Source organism: Dendrobates tinctorius, unplaced genomic scaffold (assembly GCF_039654945.1).
Source record: "Dendrobates tinctorius isolate UK_male_01 unplaced genomic scaffold, ASM3965494v1 ptg000019l, whole genome shotgun sequence".
NCBI lineage: Eukaryota > Metazoa > Chordata > Amphibia > Anura > Dendrobatidae > Dendrobates > Dendrobates tinctorius.
Genome location: NW_027361687.1, coordinates 49,528,319 through 49,534,505, shown reverse-complemented (window position 1 = coordinate 49,534,505; position 6,187 = coordinate 49,528,319). Strand labels below are relative to the sequence as shown.

The following is a 6,187-nucleotide window of genomic DNA, read 5'->3' as shown; positions in this document are numbered from 1 at the left end:
TCTAAAAATAAGGCCGGGATCACACATGCGAGAAACTCAGATGAGTCTTGCATCTTAATACCCGGCACTGCCGCCGGCACTCAGGAGCGGAGCGTGCGGCTGCATAGAAATACATGCAGCCGCACGCTCCGCTCCCGAGTGCCGGCGGCAGTACCGGGTATTGACGTGCGAAACTCGTCCGAGTTTCTCGCAAGTGTGACCCCGGCCTAAGGGCGCTTTCAGGACAAAAGAGAGTGGTAAGAGCAATATTGTATCCGTATTTCATCCTATAATCTTTAAATTGTCCATTGTCCTTCTATGTTATGTCATCTTTACATAAGTTAGCATTATTATGTGAGTCTCTTCTCCCTCCACCCTGGGGAAGTAAGTTTCTCAGCATTGGGAAAGAGTTTGAAGCTTGTAGCCACCTCCCTCCCCCTCTTTCTTCGCCTTGCACTTTCCATCTCGTCCACTGTGAGTGCTCTGTGAGATTCTGAACAAACACAGTGGAGAGCAGAAGCATTTCCTTATTCTCACACAGGAACCACACCTCACTGGAGAACTCAACTTCACAGCAACTTTACACCAGCTGCCGAGAAGACCAGAAAAGCCAACCGGTGACTTAAGGTTTGGAAGGCTCACCGACACCAGGTAAGAGGTTCTGCGAGTCCCCGCGCTAGCTGAACGTCTTAACAATTCTGTGTCCAACACATGATCTTGAGTCTTAGGCCATGTGCACACATCGAGTATTTGGTGAGTTTTTTACCCCAGTATTTGTAAGCCAAAACCAGGAGTGGAACGGTCAGAGGAAAAGCATAATAGAAACATTTGCACCACTTCTGCGTTTTTCACCCACCCCTGGTTTCTTCATCTAAAAATTATGTATCTGCAAACTTTATAAAATTCCATAAAAGATTGCTGTAATTGTTTTCTTTTTGTGTTGGAAGCAAAATTAAGGTTGTTATTTCGGGACTTGCTCCAGTGCTGTGTGGAAATTTCCTTTGAGATGAAGAGATTCATAGATTACGGAATAATGTAGGTTGCTCCTGGGAAAACAAATTACGGAGGTTAACCCCTTGACTATGGAGGAGGTTTCATTCTGCTTGGGTCGGGTGGGGACTTGATCGAGGATGTTCAGCTTGGTTATTTGCCTCTACTCTTTAGGATGGCTCTATGTTACTACCAAAGTCTTGCTCTCTGTACATTGTGATATGATTGCCATTCTTGTGGGTCGTGATCATGCTGGCTTAGGTCCCGGGCTTGTCTACTATAATTGTAAAGCACGAGCTGCTTCGATGGGGAACCAAGACAAACCATTAGAACCAACTTTTAAACTTTAGACATCAAGCTGAAGCCCCGATCACACAACTCCTGGGATATTTTGTTCAATCCTTTGATGACATTCTCTGATATATCAAGAATTTTTTCTGCCCTAAGCGAAAATCAATACGATTGACTGTTTTTTGATGTACTGCACAGGAAATTATTATTGACCTGCTTGCTAAATGTTTTGGCCATAGTGATTATGAATTTAAGATAGTCTTGCGTTGCAGCAGGCAGTCCACCTTACCATGAATTTGAACCCTTATGTAGCGGTTACCAAGAATCGTACTGGTTGTGCCTGTGGTCCTCCAGACCCTTTTGAGATCCTGTCTCCATCTCTCTCCCATCCTCATTACGAAATATGAGCACAGTGTTTCCATATGTGATTTACTAGGTCGGCATGGAATTCAAAATTCTAATATGGCCCCTGGGGAAGGCCCAGACCTTCAATGCTCTGCATCTTCCAGGAGCAGTTGAAATACTTCAGGACAATCACGTGAAGAGGGGTTCATGGGCAACCAAATAGGTAGGGATGTAGATAGGAAGGGTAAGGTTTTTGTAAAAACAGAACAGGAAGACAGAATCCTATTTCCATTTTTATTATACTTCCAAAAAATGATGACAATGGTAGAGACATGGTTTAGAAAAAAAGTTGGGCCTTGATGCTTTGCAATATGATGATAGTTGGATAGTCCACCATCCTGGCGTGTAGCAATTTCTATGGGGGAGGGAAAGTGACAACTAATTCTGGGAGGTTATTGGTCTTTATTTTACACCCTCCCCTTCATTAACTCTTTATTACTAGGTGAGTTATATAACCTGAGTATAGGCTCTTGTAATCCAGTCATGATGGTGGGTTGTAGGTGTGTCCTTTATCCATGACTCAGGATAAAAGGGAAAGGGACACTGTGCAGCATGAGCAAGGTATAGCTTGTTTTATCAGGAAGGACAGTGCAATGACTCCGCGATGAAGGTCAAGTTACAAGCCATGAGAATTGCTGTCTAGGGGGGAAAATTAAACAGATGCTCCGGGATTAACTAAACGGGGCAAACAATAGCAGAAAACATGAGTTGCTGGGATTTCCTAAAAAACTGAGTGTTACATTTGTTTGTCCCCACTATCCATTGTATGCGTGCAAACAAGGATTTCCCACCCCACACCACCCGAGATTGTGATGAAGTGGCTCATTTCAATTACTTTCTTAAGAGGTTAGGGATGTCATTTTACTCATATCTGCTATGTCCTGGGGCGCCAATTTAATATCATTTCATACAATCATGTATTCAAACAAAAAAACATAAGTTCTGTTTGCCTAGAACCACGAGGTTTAGATGGGGGTGGGGTTTGGCGGTGGACAGTGCAACTATATTTTAACCCCTGTGACATATTCCAGGATATATTAGTAGTGCAAAACTAATTCTATATTTCATCTGTCTACTAAATTTACCTTGTATATAGGGACAGTGTTATCATAGTTATATTCTTGTACATAGGGGGCAGAATTATAGTAGTTGTATTCTTGTACATAGTAGCAGTATTATAGTAGTTATATTCTTGTACATAGGAGCAGTATGTCACGTGGACCCGTCCTGTGTGACGCGACCAGCAGGCCGGTAACTGAAACAACAAGACACGGCACGTGAAACTGTCCTGTGTGACACAGCCTGCAGGCCGGTAACTAAAACAACAAGACACGGGGGAAGGGGAAACAGTTACAACGGTGGGCCCTGCAATAGGGAACGGGGACGTGGAGACCTCCTGCACTCCCCTGAGTCAGTGTCTCTACACTCCTACTGATCCCTAGGCCGGTTCCGCACCGGGCGCCGCTCAGGATACCTTTAACCCCTAGCTCGCCCTGCACCTACCCCTTTCTAGTGAAATGGCTGGTGCAGAGACTAATCCCACCACTGCACTCAAACACACAAAGGAAAGGCACAAACAGGGAAACACCACTTAGCTTTGCTCTGTTGCTCTTGCTCCCAGCAACAGAGTCCACCACCAGAATGCAGCTTTCCTCCTGAATAGCTGCCACCAAGCTCTGTCAGAGCTGCAAGGAAATCCCCTCTGACTCCTTCCACACCAGGACTCTGACCGTGCTGCAAGGAACTCTCTCTAGCTCCTTTCTCCACCAAGGATGGTTGGAAATGAACACTATCACCAACCCCAGTGAGAGAACATGACACACCTTTATAGTTAAGTCAGAGGAATCACACCTGTTAGTGATTCCCGTGTAATAACGCTAACCACGACCGGGGGCAAACTAGAACAAAAGACACCACTGTGTAATAATCCTAATGACCACCGGGGGGAAAAACCAAACTTAAGCACACAGCTTAAGGAAAAAAAAGGATACATGTGCTTTTATGTGTCATCATCCAACCTGGATCATGACACAGTATTATAGTAGTTATATTCTTGTACATAGGAGCAGTATTCTAGTAGTTATATTCTTGCACATAAGAGCAGTATTATAGTAGTTATATTCTCGTACATAGGAAGCAGTATTATAGTAGTTATATTCTTGTACATAGGGGCAGCATTATAGTAGTTATATTCTTGTACATAGGAGCAGTATTATAGTAGTTATATTCTTGTACATAGGGGCAGCATTATAGTAGTTATATTCTTGTACATAGAAGCAGTATTATCGTAGTTATATTCTTGTACATAGAGGGCAGTATTATAGTAGTAATATTCTTGTACACAGGGGAGCAGTAGTATAGTAGTTATATTCTTGTACATAGGGGCAGTATTATAATAGTTGTATTCCTTGTACATAGGGTCAGCATTATAGTAGTTATATTATTGTACATAGGGGGCAGTATTATAGTAAAAAAAAAAAAAGCAACAAAGATCAGCTCACCTCCTCTCCAGTCCCACCGAGCAGATCATGCAGTGCTGCAAGTAGTATAAAGGTGAAGCAGAAGTCCAGCATGGGTGATATCCATAAAAAATAACTTTTATTCCATTTTCATTAAAAGCACATTAGTCCAAAATCCATCTTTATATCCAGAGACACAAAAACTGGTAGTTCTTTACCAGTGACAGTATTATAGTAGTTATAGTCTTGTACATAGGTTATATTCTTGTACACAGGGGAGCAGTAGTATAGTAGTTATATTCTTGTACATAGGGACAGTATTATAGTAGTTATATTCTTGTACATAGGGACAGTATTATATTAGTTACATTCTTGTACATAGAGCGCAGTATTATAGTAGTTATATTCTTGTACATAGGGAGTAGTATTATTAATAATAATAATAATAATAATCTTTATATAGCGCCAACATATTCTGCAGTGCTTTACAGTTTAACAGTTTCAAAACACAAGTCATAAGTAACAACGTTAACAATACAATAATTAAAGCAAAATAAGACGAAATAAGATGACCCTGCTCGTGACAGCTTACAATCTACCATGAGGTGAGGGAGATACAAAGTACAGCTGTGTATTTACAATGATGTATTTACAATGAAGGTCCAGCCATCTTGAGGGAGTGAGGGATGGATGGAGATAGTGAATGGGCTATACACGCACACTTACACATAGAATGACTTTGATTAGTGAACGTGATAAGCCGCTCTGAACAAATGTGTTTTGAGGGAGCGCCGAAAACTATGCAAATTGTGGTTAGTCCTAATTTCTTGGGGTAAAGCATTCCAGAGGATAGGAGCAGCACGGGAGAAGTCTTGGAGTTGGGAATGGGAGGTACGGATTAGTGCAGAGGTTAGTCGAAAGTCGTTTGCAGAGCGCAGCGATCGGCTAGGCCGATAGACAGAAATGAGGGAGGAGATGTAGGGGGTGCAGCACTGTGGAGAGCTTTGTGGGTGAGAACAAGTACTTTGAATTGGATCCTATAATGAATGGGCAGCCAGTGTAATGACTGACGAAGAGCGAACACGTCCGAGTACCGATTAGCCAGATGGACGACCCTGGCTGCTGCATTAAGTATGGACTGGAGAGGAGATAGTCAAGTGACGGGGAGACCAATTAATAAAGCGTTGCAGTAATCCAGGCGGGTGTGGATCGATGCTACAGTGAGGGTTTTTGTTGTTTCCATGGTGAGAAAAGGGTGGATTCTAGAGATGTTCTTTAGGTGTAAATGGCAAGAGCGGGCAAGAGATTGTATATGGCATGTGAAGGAGAGATTATAGTAGTTATATTCCTTGTACATAGGGTCAGTATTATAGTAGTTTTATTCTTGTACATAGGAGCAGCATTATAGTAGTTATGTTATTGTACATAGGGGCAGTATTATAGTAGTTATAGTCTTGTACATAGAAGGCAGTATTATAGTAGTTATATTCTTGTACACAGGGGAGCAGTAGTATAGTAGTTATATTCTTGTACATAGGGGCAGTATTATAGTAGTTACATTCTTGTACAAAGGGGCAGTATTATGATAGTTATATTTTTGTAGATGACAGCAGTATTATAATAGTTATATTCCTTGTACATAGGAGCAGCATTATAGTAGTTATATTACTGTATATAGGAACAGTATTATAGTAGTTATATTCCTGTACATAGGAGCAGTATTATAATAGTAATATTCTTGTACATAGTGGGCAGTATTATAGTAGTTATATTCTTGTACATGGAAGCAGTATTAGGCTTTGATCACACACAGCGTTTTTTTAGCGGTTTTTACCGTGGTTTTCACTATAAAACCGCTATAAAACCGCTAAAAATAAGCTTCCCAGTCATTTCTATGCATTTTGCACTTTTTGTGCACATTGATGCGTTTTTTACCGCGAAAAAAAACGCATCGCGGTAAAAAACGCAGCATGCTCATTAATTTTGCGGATTTTTCCGTGGTTTTGGCTTCTTCCATGCGGTTTGAAACCGCTGCAGAAAAAAACGCATCAAACACGAGCAAA

At 41.6% G+C, this 6,187-nt stretch overlaps 1 protein-coding gene across 1 annotated transcript in view; it reads left to right on the top strand.

The window, feature by feature from the left end:
- The first annotated feature begins 464 nt into the window (after positions 1-464).
- The window catches only part of CDC42SE1 (CDC42 small effector 1), a 44,768-nt gene continuing 39,045 nt past the window's right edge, over positions 465-6,187 (top strand). The window contains exon 1 of the mRNA XM_073566988.1: positions 465-630. The gene's annotated coding sequence lies outside the window, so the exon portion shown is untranslated. The remainder of the gene's footprint in view (positions 631-6,187) is intronic.